Source organism: Loxodonta africana, chromosome 1 (genome assembly GCF_030014295.1).
Source record: "Loxodonta africana isolate mLoxAfr1 chromosome 1, mLoxAfr1.hap2, whole genome shotgun sequence".
Taxonomy (NCBI): Eukaryota; Metazoa; Chordata; class Mammalia; order Proboscidea; family Elephantidae; genus Loxodonta; species Loxodonta africana.
Window position 1 is genome coordinate 19,380,816 of NC_087342.1, and position 18,797 is coordinate 19,399,612.

The following is an 18,797-nucleotide window of genomic DNA, read 5'->3' on the forward strand; positions in this document are numbered from 1 at the left end:
CTCTTCAGCACAATTCTTGCACACAATAATTATGCAGTCTTTTAATGCCAAGTATTACTTTCTTAAAATAGTTATACATTCTCCATTTTCACATAAGAAATCCTAACTTTTATTTCAGAAACTTGCTATTATTGCAGTATTGATAAATTGCAAAACTGTAAGTAATACATGATAGCTGCCTGGGATGCTATGAGTTGTAACTTGATAGCAAACAATGACAAGAGGACTTGCTTAAAATTTCTTTTTTTTTTTTCCTAAATTTTATCTATTTTGTTGTTGTTGAGAATATACACAGCAAAACATACACTAATTCAACACTTTCTATTTGTACAGTTTAGTGACATTGGTTACATTCTTCGAGTTGTGTAACCATTCCCACCCTCTTTTTCTGAGTTGCTCCTTCTCCATTAACATAAACTCACTGCCCCTAAGGTTCCTATCTAATCTTTCCAGTTGCTGTTGTCAACCATATAGATAGTTCTTAAAAGAGCACAGTGCACAAGGCACACATTTTATACTAGTTAAGCTAAACTGTTTTATGGTTTAAAGAAGACTTCAGGGGATATTTTTGGTTTAAGGTTTAAAGGTTACCTCAGGGCAATAGTTTCAGGGGCTCGTCCACCCTCTATAGCTCCAGAAACTCTAGAGTCCGTGAGAATTTGAAATTCTTTGTTTCATTTTCCCGTTTTTAATCAGGATTCTTTTGTGGAGTCTTTGATCAAAATATGTAGTAATGGTAGCTGGCTGCCATCCAGTTCTTGAGGCTTCATGGCAAAGGAGGCAATCGTTCAAAGAGGCAGTTGGCCACACATTCCATATTCTCCTCCTATTCCTGACTCTACTTTTCTCTGTTGCTCCAGGAGAATAGAGATCAATTGTTGAGCCTTGGATGGCTGCCCACAAGCTTTTAAGACCCAAGGCACTACACAATTAACTAGGAGACAGAAGTACTGAAGACATTATCAGGCCAATTAACTGGGACGTCCCATGAAACCATGACCCTAAACCTCCAAACCAAGGAACCAAATCCCATGAGGTGTTTGCTTGTACATAAGCAGCCCCAGCAGTTACTCTGTATTTTTGTCATTGTTATAAATATATCTATCACTGAAATTTCTTATACAAAGTAATAAAGTCAAATAAAAATCCTTAAGTTCTCTTGGGCAGTTGTCATAGTTCTCGAGATATTCTATGACCTAGTCCATTTCTAGGCTATCAGAATATTTATATATGGGGCTTCTAAGGAAGTATTATCATTTCACAAACATTTTGACAAACTGGAATATTCAGAGAGTTAATGATTGTTGCAGTTATATAGAAAAGTTTAAGAGCATGTCTCTTATATTCTGTCCCCTTGATAAACTCTTAGAAATTTTTTAGTTGACTGTCTACTTAGAAAATATAAGAGTCTTTTTTCAAACTGTTTTTCTGGACTACTTGAATCAGAATGAGATATTTGAAAGAGATATAATGTAACTAAGTCTCCTTCAGTGATTTTAAAAGAGTTGTTCCTAAATGCTTTTAGCAACTGCAGGATGGTTGGAATAGCGTGTGTTTCCAAGGTGACCTTTGAAGCAAATATTTATTTGGAACTATATAATCTAAAAAAGCAGACTTTTACCTCAAATCATGTTCTGGTAATTTATTACTATTAATAACCAATCTAAAATTTAGTGACTTAAAACAGCCATTTTATTTTACGCATGATTTCATGGGTCAGGAATTAGGAAAGGGCTTAGCTAGGTGGTTCATCTCTGATCCATATTATGACAGCTGGGGTGGCTGAGCCTGGAAGATCCTTCCAAAATGGCTTCTTCATTCCCATGATGCCCTGGTGTTCTTTGGCCTCTGTCTCCTCTCTCACATAGCGTTTCATCCTTCAGGGCCTTTCCATGTGTCTTGGGCTTCTCACACATGTTGGTGTAAGGGTAAGTTTACTTATGTGTCACCTTTTTTCTAAGAGGCAGGAAGCTGAAGCCACCAGATCAGTTAAGGGCTATGTCTGGAACAGACACCGCCTTAATTCCAGTCTATTCTTTTGGTCAGTGTAGGCACAGGGGTCCCCTAGATTCAGGGGGGTAGAGAAGTAGACTCCACATCTTGATGGGAAAGTGGCAAGGTCACATTGCAGATTAGCACGTGGAATGTGAGGCATTTTTGTGGCTGTCTTTGGCAAATGAAATACGCAACAAATGGTGGCTAAAAGCCCTTTGGCGGTCATGATGAGGAAAATTTTTAAGGTGCAGTAAGATTGTATATCTAAAGCTGCAGTGAGCTATTTTGTCTCTCAGATTGGCAATTTTAAGAGTTCCCAGTGTTGGGGAAGGTACAGAGCAACAGTCATCATAATATTCTTGGAACCAAAAGTATGGTTTGTTTGGTAGAGAGAGCTTTTTTGAAGAACAAAGTGGTAAAATGTCTTGGCATTTGAAAATACATATGCATTCTTTGATTCAGACTCTCTTCTAGATATTCCTCCTAAGGAATAATAGGACAAGTATGCAGTTATATGAACAAGGATATACATCAGAGCATGGTTTACATATAGGAAACATTGTACAAAACAACAACTATTAAGTGGTGAAGGAGGGACTTGAACTCTGGCAATTAAACTAGAATCTTAACTAGCATTTTAACTAGAATCTAAGCCAAACTATGGCCCACTACCTGTTTCTTTGTGGCCCATAAACAGGGCCAGATTCCTGGGTGTGTGATCTGTGTAGTTGTTCACGGTCCCACCCTCAAAAGGGCCTCCTACTTGTTTTAATGCTCTGCCATCACTGTGTTCAAATTCTTAATAATTTTTAAACAAGGAACCTCAGGTTTTCTTTTTGCCCTAGTCTGCACAAATTACGCTGGCATTTTTACCTGTGAGCCAACATCTTATCACTGGTAAACAAAAAGTTTTGTTTGCAGTAATCAGTGCTATCAGTAAAAAAGGGTGCCTTGGTGGTGCAGGAGTTAAAGCACTTGACTGCTAACTGAAAGGTTGGTGGTTCAAAACCACCAGTGGCTCCACGGGAGAAAGATGTGGCAATCTGCTTCCATAAAGATTTACAGCCTTGGGTGCTCACTTTGGTAGCACATGTGCTAAAACTGGAGTGATATGGAGAAGATCAGCATGGCCTCTGTGCAAGGAAGACGCGAAAATCGGTGAAACATTCCATATTTTTTCAGAGTGCAAAATGATTTGGAATGTAAAGAATTTCTTTGGATTGAGTTCCATGAAAGTTGTCACTGACCTATGTTCCTGAACTATGAACCATAACTATGTGGGCTAAGGAATAGTTTCTCATTGGTAAATAAACAATTAGCAAAAAAAAAAAAGGTTTATAGCCTTGGAAACCCTGTGGGGTCACTATGACTCTATGACTCAGAGTCGAGTTGCTGGCACTGGGTTTGAGTATTTTTGGGGGGACACTATTGGAAACCCTGGTGGTGTAGTGGTTAAGTGCTACGGCTGCTAACCAAGAGGTCGGCAGTTTGAATCCACCAGGTGCTCCTTGGAAACTCTGTTGGGCAGTTATACTCTGTACTATAGGGTCGCTATGAGTCGGAATTGACTCGACGGCACAGGGTTTTTTCACAGGGTGTCAGTGAAAAAGCAAACATATCAGGAGGACAGGGAGGTAACACAGTCTTCCCCTTTCCCCACACAGCTTTTTGTTTTAAAAAGCGTTTTAAGGATTGTGCAATGAATACCTATCTTAGCTTACCTGGATTTGCCAATTGTTAATATTTTGGTACATTTACTTTATATCTATATCTATGTCTATAGGTATATATCTCTATGTACACACACACATACATGTATATATACCCACAGCATGTACATTATTTCCAGAATCATTTGAAAGTTCAGCATGTGTCACCTAAAAAACAAAGACGTTCTCCTACATAACCACATTTATAACATTAACAGCAATGGCACATTCTGATTTTCACAATTGTGCCATTATAACAGATACCCCAAATGTCTATTATAACAACTCCTCCCTCCCTCCCCGCCAGATTGAGGATCCAGTCTAGGTTCATTCAGTAGGTTGCCTTTTCATTACCTTTAGCTATGTGTATATCCTTGATTTTTTACTCGGTTATCTCTCACTGGGGTGATTTAACCGTTAAGAAAATTCTGGATTATTATGGAGCTAGAAGAGATCTCAGTCACATCTGACACCTTGATTTGGGAAAGGGCCAAGTCATGCAAGATTTTGTGTCGTGTTAAGGATTTTGGTGCATTGTTATAGTAAAACCAAAAACCAAACCTATTGCCATCGAGTCGATTCTAACTCATAGCGACCCCATAGGACAGAGTAGAAGTGCCCATAGTGTTTCTGAGGCTATAAATCTTTCTAGAAGCAGACTGCGACATCTTTCTCCCAAATGTCATAGAAACAGTGGGAAATTCTCAAAGAGATGCAACATATTCAAATTTGCACAGTACAGGCAGCATTAACTTTTGAGGCAAAATATTCTAGTGTGTCACAATTTGGAACAACTGTAAAAAAGACTTTTTTTTTTAGCTGAAGATGGAATATAAGTCATAATTTATTTTTGTATATTACAAGCTACAGTATATATTTTTAGCCTTTTTTTATGGCAAGAGTATATTACAGCATGGCTACAGTAAGTAAAGTTATAAAGGGATTGGAAATTGTTTTGGCAGATTTTCCTATTGAAAAACCAGAACACGTAGTTTTAGGATTCCATTTCTATTTAGTTGTGTCATTTTCTGTAAAGATAGTGTAACTGAAATAAGGCTTGCTGTGACTGAATTATTTAAAAGAAGAAAGGGGTTGCTTCCCTCATTTGAGCCACTCCTGGCACTAAAATGTTGGCTTTGATGATCAAGTGGGGCCTTCAGGGTGAGGAATCTGTAATACAGTCTTGGGGTATTCCTTAAAACAGGGCTTTATGAATGGGTTGAGAATAGTTAAGGGCACACTTGGAATGGGGCACTGCTTTCTCTTTATACCTAAAAATCAGCCCCTTTCTGCATGGCATTCGGTGCATCCCAGGATCACTCTCTTGACTCTTCCTGCTATGACTGTTGCTGCCAGTAAGTTGGCGTTGTCTCATGGCATCCTCATGCGAGGTGGTAGGAAACACTTCCAGTCTTGTCTGTCCCCATGATCGGTTATGGATTAGACTGTTGGGATCCATAGAGTTCTCACTGACTGATTTCTGGAAGTAGGTCACCAAGCCTTTCTTCCTAGTCTGTCTTAGCTCTGGGAGTTCGGCATCATTGCAACATGCACACCTCCGCTGACAGACAGGTGGTGGCTTCACGTGAGGTTCATTACCTGGGAATCGAACCCTGGTCGTCTGCATGAAAGGCGAGAATTCTACCTCTGAACTGCCAGTGCCTTTGTTGAGTTCACCATGGAGCAGGTGATAGTTCTTTTTTTTTTCTTCTTAAATTGTACTTTAGGTGAAACACTTTACATCTCAAGTTAATCTCTCATATAAAATTTTATACACATATTGTCATGTGACCCTAGTTGCAGTCCTTACAATGTGACAGGACACTCCTTTCTATCCCGTGTTTCCCATGTCCATCCTGTCAGTTCCTGTCCCTTCCTGTCTTTTCATCCTGCCTCTGGACAGGAGCTGCCCGTTTGGTCTCGCGCATCTACTTGAACTAAGAAGCACACTCTTTACAAGTTTTATAGTCTCATCTAATCTTTGTGTGAAGAGTGGTCCTTTGGAACGGTTTTAGTTCTGGGTTAACAGAGAGTCCAGAGGCCTTGTCTTCCGGGGTCCTCCAGTCTTAGACCATTAAGTCTGGTCTTTTTATGTGAATTTGAGTTCTGTTCCACACTTTTCTCCCACTCCGTCAGGGACTGTCTGTTGAGTTTCCTGTCAGGGCGGTCATTGGTTGTAGTGGGGCACCATCTAGCTCTTTGGTCTCAGGCTGATGGAGCCCCTGGTTTATGTGGCCATTTTGTCTCTTGGGCTAATATTTTCCTTGTGTCTTTGGCGGTCTTCGTTCTTCTTTGCTCCAAGTGGGTTGTGACCAACTGATGCATCTTAGATGGCCGCTGACTAGCTTTTAAGACCTCAGACGCCACTCACCAAAGTGGGATGCAGAACATTTTCTTAATAAACTTTGTTATGCCAGTTGACCTAGATGTCCCCTGAAACTGTAGTCCCCAGGCCCCAGCCCCAGCCACTCTGTCCCTCGAAGTGTTTGGTTGTATTCAGGAAACTTCGTAGCTTTTGGTTTAGTTCATTTGTGCAGACTTCCACTGTATTGTGTGTTGTCCTTCCCTTCACCCAAGATGATTCTTGTCTACAATCTAGTTAGTAAATTTCCCGCTCCCTCCCTTCCCATCCTAGTAACGTCAAAGAATGTTTTCTTCTGTGTTTAATCCTTAAAAAAGACATTTTTGAGACAACCTGGGAAAGTCAAACACGAAATGGGTATGAAATATTATTAAAGAATTATTGTTAATATTGTTAGATGTTGTGTGTGAAACCCTGGTGGCGTAGTGGTTAAGAGTTATGGCTACTAACCAGGTGAGCAGTTCGAATCCACCACGTGCTCCTTGGAAACTCTGGGGGGCACTTCTGCTCTGTCCTGTAGGATCTCAATGAGTTGGAATTAACTTGATGTCAACGGGCTTTGTTGTTGTTGTTATATGTAGTAATCAGATTCTGCTAAAAATTCCTTATCAAAAAAAGGGGCAGGACTATATGGAACAAGAATGGCAAAGTGTTGATAATTGTTGAAACTAGATGGGTACATGGGAATGCATTATACAATTCTTTGTGTTTATCTGTGTTTGAATTGTTTCATAAAAGGTTGAAAAAGACATAAGCACTGACACTTCATTTTTTAAATCTGAAAATGAACTAGAAGGGTAGCTTGTATGTGAAAATTGTTGCAAAGCCAGTTTGTTATGTTTCTGAATTTCTTCAGAATGACCCAGCATATTAAGATATTAAGAAATCATCTTGCTTTTATAGTCCTTATTTACAAGAAGTGTAATCTTTTCAGTATGGCAAAAAGCTAGCTATGACAACACAGAAGTGCATCTTCAGAAGTTTTGTATAAAATATGAAACTGTTTAATTCACACCACCACTCAAAATAGCAGAACACTACTGTAGAGGAAGTTTCTTGCTCATCAACCAGCTATTGTGTAAGCCTTGTGAAATCTTCCCTGTGACGCCAGCACTGGTGTGTTACTAACACTGCTTTACTCTGATTCCAGCAGATGTAGACAATGGCAGCTCTTTTGATTTGAATCCAGCAGTTGTATTCTAGCCACAGGTGCTGGTGGCAGTCATTGAACTAAAAATATGACAATGTCATTAAGGTAGAATTTGATTCTAGGAAAGAAGGTTAACAGATGACTTAGGTCAAGGCCTTTACACTCTGTTAAGAACTTTTTAGTTTCTTTTTTGTTTAATGTTTATCATTTGAGAAGCCATCCATGTGGTCAGATGGGTAGTTCTTAGCCAGAGATGCATGTGAGAGTCACGCGGGGAGCTTTTTCCATAGCACCTTTGACTGGACTCTGCCCCAGATGTACTGAATCAGAACTTTTGGAAAGAATAGAGCCCAGGCATAGGTGCAAAAATTTAAGAAGAGCTCGGCTGCTAAGTGAAGGGTTGGTGGTTTGAATCCACCCAGCTGCTTCATGGCGGAGAGACCTGGCGATCTCCTTCTGTAAAGATTACAGCCAAGAAAATCCTGTGGGGCAGTTCTACTCTGTCTCATGGGGTCACTGTAAGTTGAAATTGACCCCATGGCACATAACAGCATAGATACTTTGAAAAGGCTTTCTAGGTTATTTTGACATTAACCTTTGTTTAAAGGCCACTGCTGTAAGAGTCGCAGAATTCTTCCTTAATATATGAAAACAAGTAATATAAACACAGTGATTTTTCGGCACCCCTCTCCCCTCTTTTAATGTAACAGTAATAGGCCAGGCACAGTTTCCCACTGACTAGTTGTAACTCTTTTCCTTATTCTTCGGCTGTAGAGCAAGTGAACAATTCAAAATTGCAGTGAGTAGCCATTGAAGTGTTTTTAGTAGTTGAGTGTTATGATAACATTTGTATCCAGTTATTGGTAACAGATTTTTTGTGTTACACCTCATACTGATCTCAGTAACCCCCTCCCTGCAGACAGCCTCATCGCAGCATGTGGCTAGAGAACCCGTTCCTTGCCCAGCCTGTTGTTACTGAATTGTGCTGATAGTAGTCCTGCTGGGATCTTACTGTCAGTGGCATCACTAAAGAAGTGCAGGGGGCGTGGACCACGCTGGGTGACACTGTCAAAGGGGTGACACCAAAATGACAGTCTATAAAATTTTTGTACAGTGTTTCAGCAGGAATGTATTTTTTTTAAATATCCCTGTAGTTAGTTACAACAGCAGAAACGTTTTTTGTAAACCCAGCTTACGTGTACCAATATCCCTACAAGGCTAATTCTCTCTGCTAATTTACTTTTTGAACCTTCTAATGTGTTCCTGTCAGAGCTGTCATTATGGGCCAATTACAATGATGGTTTGAATCACGTGATTTCACCCACGCGAGCAATGAGCACACGCTGTTGTTTTTGTTGCTGTCGGTGTTCTCACAGTCACCGATTTTGTCATATTTTCTGGTGTTTTAGCTACAATGTTGTGGTAATTAGCATGGGGGGTGGTAACACCGTGAGTTACTGCACTGAGTGACACCGGCCTCAGCAAAGCTGCTGCTTAATTTTTACTTTCGTACACAAAAGTCCTGAGTATCTTTCCGTTGCCTGTTAAGTGAGCTTGGCCAGGTCCTTCTATTGTGCTCCTTCTTGCCTACCTGCCCTCTGCTCACTAATAAAAATTATCTCACGTTACCTGGATGCTTTAGTGACCACTTTAAGTTTTTTAGGTATTGTAACTTTAATTTGCAATGCCATACTCTCACACTGTCTTAAAAAAAAAAAAATTGTGAAGCTTTATTTTTTCTCTTAAAGGTTTTAAAAACTTTATATTGGAAAATAATACAATACAGACATTTAAAATAAATTCTAAGAGTTACAGCTTAATGGTTATGCTTATAGACGCTTCGTTCTATGCTGACATACATTTTTCTTAACATGAGTGGCATCAGATCATATTCAGTCTTTTGCACTTGGTTTTTTTTTTTCCCTGAACAATATAATCTGTCCTTCTCTGTCAGTATATATAGACCCACCTTAGTCTTTTAAATGGCTGTGTGATAATTATTTATTGGCTGTATTGTAATTTGATTGATAGTCCTCTGATGAGTTTTTTCTTTTTTAAACATACTCACTAGAGTAGTTTTAGGTTTACAGGAAAACTGTGCAGAAAGTAGAGAGCCCTGATGAATTTTTTAGGTATTTATTTATTTTTTATGTGCTTGCCTTTATACTCTTGGTGTCTTGCTTGCTGCATCTGTAGCATACATACTTAAAAAGCTCCTCACAATTTATGTCAAAAAGGATATACACTTAAAATTTTAGAAAATATTGCTAAATTTTGTTCCAATAAAAGAAGAATAAAGAGAATATCCTAGTTGAACTTAATATTAGTACTATGTTTCTTTTTCTCTCTGTGTATGTATATCATCTTAAGGAAGTAAGTTCCTATTTTATTTTTAAATAAATAGGTTTTTAAATCAGGAGTGGATGTTTAATTTTGCCAAATGTCTTTTTTATCATCTGAGACAATCATGTTGTTTTTCTCCTTTGACCTATTACAGTAAATTAAATTAGTGAATTTCCTAATATTTAAATATCATTACAGTGCTGTAAGAAATTCCATTTGGCATGATTTTTAAAAAACACAGCTGGGTTTTATTTAAGACTTAGGATTTTGCATTAATATTCGTAGGTTATAATAATTTAATCAGCAATCGTTCTGTCTTAGATTTTGCTAATAATGTTACAATGGTTTTACAGAATTAAAAGGAAAGAAAGAAAGAAAAGAAAACCTCCCAGATTCTTTCTTTCTGCTCTGGTTCAATTTGAAAGTTTTTGTTCTTGAAGTCTTTGAAAAAAATTTTTTTTATTGTGCTTTAAGTGGAGTTTACAGTTCAAGCCAGTTTCTTATACAAAAACCTATACACACATTGTTATGTGACCCTAGTTACTCCCCCTACAATGTGGCAACACATTCCTCCTCTCCACCCCGGATTTGCCATGTCCATTCAAACAGCTCTTGTCCCTTCCTGCCCTCTCATCTCGCCTCCAGACAGGAGCTGCCTACATTGTCTCATGTATCTACTTGAGCCAAGAAGTACTTTCCTTACAAGTATCAGTTTATGTCTTACAGTCCAGTCTAATCTTTGTCTGAAGAGTTGGCCTCAGGAATGGTTTCAGTTCTGGGCTAACAGAGATTCCGGGGGCCATGTCTTCCAGGGACCCTCCAGTCTCAGTCCTTTTACTCAGTCATTTTACTAGAGTTTGAGTCCTGCACCCCACTTTTCTCCCACTCTGTCAGGAATTCTCTATTGTGTTCTACGTCAGCGGAGTCATTGGTGGTAGCTGGGCACCATCTAGTTCTTCTGGTCTCAGGCTGATAGAGTCTCTGGTTTATGTGGCCCTTTTGTTTCTTGGGCTAATATTTTCCTTGTGTCTTTGGTATTCTTCATTCTCCTTTGCTCCAGGTAGGTTGGGACCAACTGATGCATCTTAGATGGCCACTCACTAGCTTTTAAGACCTCAGATGCCACTCACCAAAGAGGGATGCAGAACATTTTCTTAATAAACTTTTGTTATGCCAGTTGACTTAGAAGTCCACTGAAACCATGGTCCCCAGGACCCCCCCCCTCCGCCTGCCGCCGAAGTGTTTGGTTGTATTCAGGAAACTTCTTGAAGTATTTATAAACTCACTTATCATTTTTCTGATTCTCAACCTTTGATATTTTATCTTACCAAAAAGTACACATTTCAGTTAGGCTTTCAGATTTACACAATATAAGGTCATGCAAAGAATTGTGGATTTTTCATCTTCTTCACTCTTAATTTTGTAAATTGATGCTTTCTCCTTTTTATCTTGTTACAGTTTATTTTTTATAAAAGTAATGTTTTTATTTACTGCCCTAAACCGTTTCTTGAGTTTATATAGTTCTATTTTTTATCGGTAATATGCCGTAACCTTCATTAGTTTCTCTTTCTACTGTTTTTTAGAAAAGCAAAACAAAGTACCTTTAACTTACTGAGTTCTTTACATTCTTTTGTTTATTATTTATTATAGAGTTGTTAAGAGTACAGATCTTCCTCTGAGCTTAGCTTTGCTGGATTTCATTGATTTTGATATAAAATATTTTGTTATCATTGTATAAAATATTGTTAGTATGTAGTTTTGATTTTGTTTTCAACCCAATAAATGTTTAGGAGAGAACTAAAAAAGTTTCTAAGCAATTGGGGCTTTTTTGTTTGCATCTTTTATTTTTGCATCTTTAATTATATTATGATCAGTCAGTGTGATTAGTTCAATTTCTATTTTATGAAATTTATGAATTTCTTTTGTGGCTTAATAAATCAGCTTTTTAAGGTGGCCCAGAATGTTTAAATAGAAGATGTACACTCTGTTTGCAGGGTGTAAATTTTAAATCATACCTTTATGTCCGTTGAATCAACCTTATTAATAATCTTATTTAGTTCCTCTTTATCAGAGGTTGCAACCTGGCAAACATAGTCTTATGTGGCCCATAGACATGTTTTGTTCGCTCTGCATTATGCTGGAAACCCTGGTGGCATAGTGGTTAAGAGCTGTGGCTGCTAATCAAAAGGTTGGTGGTTCGAATCCACCAGGTGCACCTTGGAAACCCTATGGGGCAGCTGCTTTGTCCTATAGGGTCTCTATGAGTTGGAATCGACTCTATGGCAACAGGTTTGGTTTTTTGGTTTGGCATTGTGTTGACCTGTATATTGTTAAAAAATTATATTAAGAAGTTTGCCAATATTTAAAAATTTGGAGATTTTTAAGAAACATAGGTGGATTTCCAGTTCCTCAGATGTGGTGATTCTGTCTTCCCTGGTACCCAACTCTAGTGTGCTGGTAGTTGGTTGGAGTTGAGCAGAGTCAGCTTCTTTCATATGTGGCACAAACTTTCCATTTCACCCCAGTCCCCGTCATTCCCTTTTTGACTCTGTGGTTGCATATTATTTGCCGTTTACAATTGTGTTAGACATGGTATTGCTTATGTAGTATGTTTATAAGTAAAGGTAATTATTTATTGTCCACATATTTCTTTCAAAAATAGGGAAATTGAAGTTTAAGAAGGAGGAGAATTGTTTCAATAAAAATGGGAGAGAGCTTACTTCTTTGTGATTCTCTTATATACTCACCGCTTTATGTGGTTTTTAGTCTGTGTGCTTCCTGTAAGCATTTGCAACTTCTGCTCTATTTTGATCTCTCAAGAGCCTAGAGAAGACTCTTGTTTCTGGCCAAGATGTTGTTAACAGGGACCAGATTTACTCTCCCACCTGAAATAGCAAAAAACAACCTGGACAAAATACGTGAAACGGTGATTTTCAAGATGCTGAACACCAGCCAGCAAAAAGCAGTTATTCTTGATAGACTGGAAACAAATGAGATAAGCCTCATGATTGCTCGAGCTTACCACCTTGAGAGAATTTTTAGGTCACTAAGATGGGGAACTCATGTGGAACTGGTGGATTTCCTGAGTTGAGGAGATGGAGCTGACAGTATGGTGAGACCAAAACCCAAAAGCCAAAGCCTATTGCCATTGAGTTGATTCTGACTCATAGCAACCCTATAGGAAAGAGTTGAACTGCCTCACTGGGTTTCCAAGGGTATAAATCTTCACGGAAGTAGACTGCCACATCTTTCTTCGATGGAGTGGCTGGTGGGTTCCAACCTCCGACCTCTTAGTTAGCAGCTGAGTGCCTAACCGCTGTGCCATCAGGGCTCCTTTGGGAGACCGAGGCAGTTAGAATTTGTAGGATAGAATACCCGACAGGGAGAACAGCACAGACAAAATCCCAGAGATCTGCAAAGGGGGCTCCTCAAGTATTCCAAGTACTGATCAATTCATGCATGTGAGAAAATTACCTAAAGTCAGGGAACCCATTGCCATCGAGTCGAATCTGATTTATAGTAACTCTACAGGACAGAGTAGAGCAGTCCATAGGGTTTCCAAGGAGCAACTGGTGGATTTGAATTGCCGACTTTTTGATTAGCCGTACCTTTTAACCACCGTGCCACCAGAGCTCCAAAAGAACCATCCAAAAAGATTAAAGGGAATAGTGCCTGGTATTCATACAGGGCCAGGAATAATGCCTGTTGCCACCAGCCAGACTGAAAAAACTTTTAACTACAGGGTGTTAGGTAGAATACTCAGGAAGATCTTGCCTCAGTAAACCCATCGCCATCAAGTTGATTCAGACTCACAGCAACCTTGTAGGACAGAGTAGAACTGCCCCATAGGGTTTCCAAGGAGCAGCTAGTGGATTCAAGCAGCCAACCCTGTGGTTAGTAGCTGTATCACCTAACCATTGGGCAACCAGGGCTGCAAACCACTGGAAAACCAGGGCCCCACTCTTACCTCTATAATGGGGAGTAATTTACCCCAGACTCAGCATTTCTCCATACCCATCTAACAAACCATTAAAACAGGACACAAAGAGATCGTAGTGCTTCCAAGTGACCGAGCTGCATCTTAGTACAAAGCTTATGAGTCAGAACTGACTCAACAGCAACTAACGACAACAATAGCTAATATGGCTCACACTCAACAGAGTTAAAATTCACAATGTCTGGCTTCCATTCAACGTGTATCAGCTTTATGTTAAAAAAGTAGGTAGATAAAAGATTAAAAAAAAAAAAAAAAAGAAGAAGTCCTGAATCGGACCTCTCTCGTGAAAAGTATGATATGTGAGATGAAAAATATACTGGATAAGATTAATGGCAGATTAGGCATTGTATAAGAAAAGATTATGAAGATATAGCAGTAGAAAATATCCAAAATGAAACACAAAAAATAACCAAAAAGCAAAGAGCATCAGTGAGCTGTGGGACAACCTCAGTATACATGGGCTCTCCAAAGAAGGATGAAAGAAATAATGACCAGAAAAGTTCCATGTTTGCTGAGCACTCACAGATCAAAGAAGCTCAACAGATACCACGGACAAGAAACATGAGAAAAACAACACTGAGGCAAATCATAAGTAAATTGCTCAAAATCGTTACAAAATCATAAAAAGCAGACAAATAAAACAGACGTGTTGAGTACAAAGACACAGATAAGGATGACAGCCTGTTTCTTGTTGGGAACAATGGAAGTGAGAAGACAGTAGAACAACATCTTTCAAGTATTGAAAGGAGAAGACTTTAAACCAAGTATTTTATCTCCACCAAGAAAAGCTTTCAGAAATGAAGGTGAAATCAAGATGTTTTCAGACGTACAAAAGCTGAAAGAATTCATCATCACTTGACCTGCGTTGAAAGAAGTGTAAAAGGGGAAGAAAATGGTGTAAAATGGAAATACAGATATATATAAAATAAAGATATAAGAATTTTTTTCTTATTGTTTAAGTCTCTCTAAAGGATAATTGACTGTTTTTAAAAAATTATAAACATATTGTGAGGTTTATAACATAGCTGTAAGTAAATTATATGACAAGAATAGCATATAAAAAAACAAAAACAAAAACAAACAAACCCATTGCTGTTGAGTCGATGCTGACTCATAGCGGCCCTATAGGGTAGAGTAGAACTGCCCCAGAGAATTTCCAAGGAGCGCCTGGGGGATTCGAACTGCCAACTTTCTGGTTAACAGCCATAGCTCTTAACCACTTCGCCATCAGGGTTTCCGGGAGAGGAGAAATGAAAGTATACTAATATAGGGTTTTTATTCTATATGTGCAATGATATAATTTGAGGGTAAAAAAAAAAGTGATAAATTAAAGATATATGCTCTAAACCCTAAAGCAGCCACTAAAATAACAAAACAAAGATTGTTAATGAGACAACAAAGGAAATAAAAAGCAGTAATCGAAAGTAATCCAAAACGAAGGCAGGAAGAAGGAAGAAAGAACAGATGGGACAAGAAGAGAACAGGTAGCAAGGTGACAGACTTTAACTGTTTTTAATCATCACATTAAATCATTTTGATCTAAAGACTCCAATTAAAAGGAAGAGATTTTCAGATTGAATTAAGAAAGCAAGTTCCAAGTATATGATACCTATAAAGAAACATTTCTATAAAGACACAAGTAGATTAAAGGTAACAATGGCAGAAAAAAAAAAATGTACCATGCTAACACTAGTCAAAATATTAGTGTTTAAGTAGATTTCAGAGCAAATAATTTTTACTAGGGTTGACATTTCATACTGCTAAAGTGGTCAGTTAATCTAAAGGATATAACATTACCCAAGGTTTATTCCCTTAACAACTAAGCTTCAAAATATATCAAGCAAAAGCTGATAGAACTGCAAGAAAAAATAGACAAATCTACAATTATAACCAGAGTTTCCAATACTTATCTTTCAATAATTGATAAAGTAGACAAAGAACCAGTGAAACTATAGAAAAGTTGAAAAACACTTTCAATCAACTTGACCTAATTGGATTTGTAGAATACTCCACCCAACAACAGCAAAATGTACATTTTTTTGAAGTAAACCCAGAACATTTATTACAATTGATCACATTCTAAGCCATACAACAAGTCTCAGCAAAGAATGGTCTCTGACTACAATGGAATTAAATGAGAGATTGTTTGCTGAAAGATACCTGGCAACTATCCAAATATTTGAAAATTAAATAAATCACTTCTAAGTAACCGTTGAGACATAGAAGAGATCAGAAGGGAAATTAGAAAATATTTTCAACTGAATGACAATGAAAACACAACATGTCAGCATTTGTTGTTTACCACTGAAGCAGTTCTTGGGCAAAATTTATAGTTCGTAAACACTTAGAAAATAAGAAAGGTCTCAAATCAGTGACCTCAGTTTAAGAAACTAGAAAAACAAGAGTGAAATAAACTTAAAGCAAACAGAAGGATGGAAATAATGGAGAACAAAGTGGAAATCAGTGAAACAGAAAACAGAATAACAATAATCAGTGAAACCAAAAACTGGTTCTTTGAGAAGATCAATAAAATTGACAAATCTTTAGCCAGACTGACTAGGAGAAAAAGAAGAAATAAATTACTAGTATCAGGAATGAAGTAAAATCAAAAAGCAGGGAATATTCCCCAATCCATTCTATGAGGGCACCTTTACCCTGATGTCAAAGCCAGACAGTGCTTGAGATTAGTGAAATTGTGGAGGCTCTACTTTTCATTTTGTCCTTCCTTCCTGCTATTGGACATGCATTCTTACCTATGGTATGGGATCGTAGCTGTTCCCTAGTTTCATAATAGGTGACATTTCCTGTAATGCTGTTTTTCTTTAGGTTAGTAGATTGCAGGGAAGGAAGTAAACATGACATGACTATCCCCTCCCTTTAAACCAAATTCTTCCTGTTGAAACAGTCATCCCACCATTACAGCGTTCACTGACTTCTGTCTTCTTTACACTTCTGTAGAATTTATTTCTTAGTAATAGTTGTTATTTATATTTATTTCAAATTTTAATCTTTTGTTTTATCTAATTTCTTTCAAGTACTGTAGTGGAATTTCTTTGATTTCTCTAGTTTTGAATGGAAAAGTTAAAATGGGTTATTTATCACAAAGATGCCTTCCAGCTCAGAAATTCTCGGATTCTCAAAACCCCTTCAAGAGAAGTAGCATAAGTGATATAGTTTAGAGTTTTATAGGTAATGAACAAGTCTTATGTAAAGTGGTTGGGCCAGTGTGACATAGGAACATAATGACAGTAAGTATTAGAACACAGAATAATACATCAACTGTGTTCTGTTGTGTGGATGCTAGAAACTTTATGATTTGCTCTTTCCTAAGAAAAGTCACATGTACCTTCCCTTCCCAATAAGTGATTTGTTACTGCTGCAGCAGGTGATGTAGGACTGGGGATTATATTTCTCAGAACTCTTCTTTGTTAGATGTTTTATATTCTTTGTTTTATGTCATGCAGTGGGGCGTTGTCAAAGTAATAAATTAATCAGAAACCACCATGGTACCAAGAAATAATTGATATTTCTAAGTGCTTAGTTTTATGCATATTTTTTCTTGTTCCCTTTTGTTTTAACTGCATAGGCTGCGAAAGTATAACTTGAAAAGGAAAAAAAGAGGAGTTTTTGGCGATCAGCAATATTAGAAAGAGGTGAGCCTGTGTTGAGTTAAGAGCTAATCTGTCCCCATGAAGGTTCCTGTGACATAGACTTGACTCTGGAAACTCAAGTGAAAGACATGGAAGAACGTTGTCAACGGTGAAACAGGAAGAAGAACGAAAGGAAGCGGTGCCACCTTTTCACACGGCCTGCGCTGGTGCTAGTCAGCCTTTGCCAGTCTTAATCACAGGGAAGGCATCCGTGGGAAAGATTATCATTAGCTTCATTTGCAGGTTAGCTATTTTGATCATGAGTCTCTGGAAGAGTAACCAAATGCCTAAAAGAAAGAAAAGCAACAAAGTCACCCTCTCTCCCCTCAAATTAAACAGTACACCTCAAAAATCATCCCAGATGGTTCCCCACTGAAAAAATTTTCATGATTTTTCTATCATAATTTATTCCAGATTTAGTAAGATTCCTCATAAACAAGAATACATTTTTGTGGCATGACAGTAAGTTTTTCTTTCTATTTTTGTTTTTCTTTTCCCCCCGGGTAAACAAATATTTACCAGTTTGTAAGAGAAATTGAGCATTTCAAAGTTAAGTAGTAAGTCACTTTTTTTGATGGGAAGTTAGGTCAGATGGACTGTGGGTAGAATGGGGTTATTTTCCTTTTACTTCCATCCTTGGTCTTCCTCTCTCAGGTTTGTGGCTGTGTACTGTTCTGCTGTGGATTTGGGATGTCTCTGATCTTTCTTGGGAAATTTAGCTTGTTGAATATGGGCAGAGGTGAATGTATTTTATGCTCTTATTTATGTGTGCCTTTTTCAGTTTATTAATACTTTAAGTATAAGGCAGATATAATGGAAATTGATAGAATAATGTAAAAAGTCCTTTAAACATGTTTTCTACATTAAATAAAGTTAGTAACTCTTCTATACACCGATAAGCAGATGGGGAAAAAAATTCATGTGGGAAATCCCACTTAAATTAATAATGATTTGCCATCAAAAGTTATAAAATAAATAGAAATGAAATCAGTATGAAATATGTGGGAATTTATAATTATAAAATAATTATAAAACTAACTTGATGGGAAAAAAAGGAAAATATGACTAAAGAATCATACTTGTTACTTGAAGACAACATTGGAAAATAAACTTTCCAAATTTATACATTTAAATTCATTTTTAGTCAGTGTTATGAAGTTTATCTGAAAGAACAAATGTGTTGTAGGGGGAAAAAAATCACAAAATTGAGTAAAGCAAAAAGAAAGTTTTATTTGGCATATATTCAAAAAGACAGAAGTTGAGAAGCGGACAAGCATGCTGCCAGAGCTAATGCCTGCCTGAGTCCAAGGAAATATTACAGAAGAGGGAAGAACAGGAAAACAGACCAGCATGCTGCCACAGCCAAGTCTGCCCGAGGCCAGAGAATATCACAGAGTAGACAGAAGTGGGAAAACGGAAAAGCACACTGCCACAGCCATGTCTGCCCGAGTCCAAGGAAGGTTACAGAGTCATCAGTATATATTAGCATTAGAAATGGGGAAAACCATTGAAAGCTTCACCTTTTCACAGATTGGCTAGAAACTGCCATCCTAAATTTTGAATTGTCTTTCTTAACAATCATTGACAGGTT

At 37.8% G+C, this 18,797-nt stretch overlaps 1 protein-coding gene and 1 non-coding gene across 5 annotated transcripts in view; both read left to right on the forward strand.

The window, feature by feature from the left end:
* ACAP2 (ArfGAP with coiled-coil, ankyrin repeat and PH domains 2) overlaps nt 1–18,797 on the forward strand; it is a 150,854-nt gene that overhangs the window by 16,097 nt on the left and 115,960 nt on the right. Inside the window, exon 1 of one of the 4 annotated variants that reach the window (XM_023551650.2) lies at nt 17,155–17,209. The exons of the other annotated variants lie outside the window; for them this stretch is intronic. The gene's annotated coding sequence lies outside the window, so the exon portion shown is untranslated. Of the gene's footprint in view, nt 1–17,154; nt 17,210–18,797 lie in introns of those variants that run through there. 4 annotated transcript variants of the gene reach the window in all.
* Nucleotides 3,067–3,173, forward strand: LOC111751457 (U6 spliceosomal RNA). Its single transcript, XR_002786576.1, has one exon. It is a non-coding gene; the product is annotated as a U6 spliceosomal RNA (small nuclear RNA).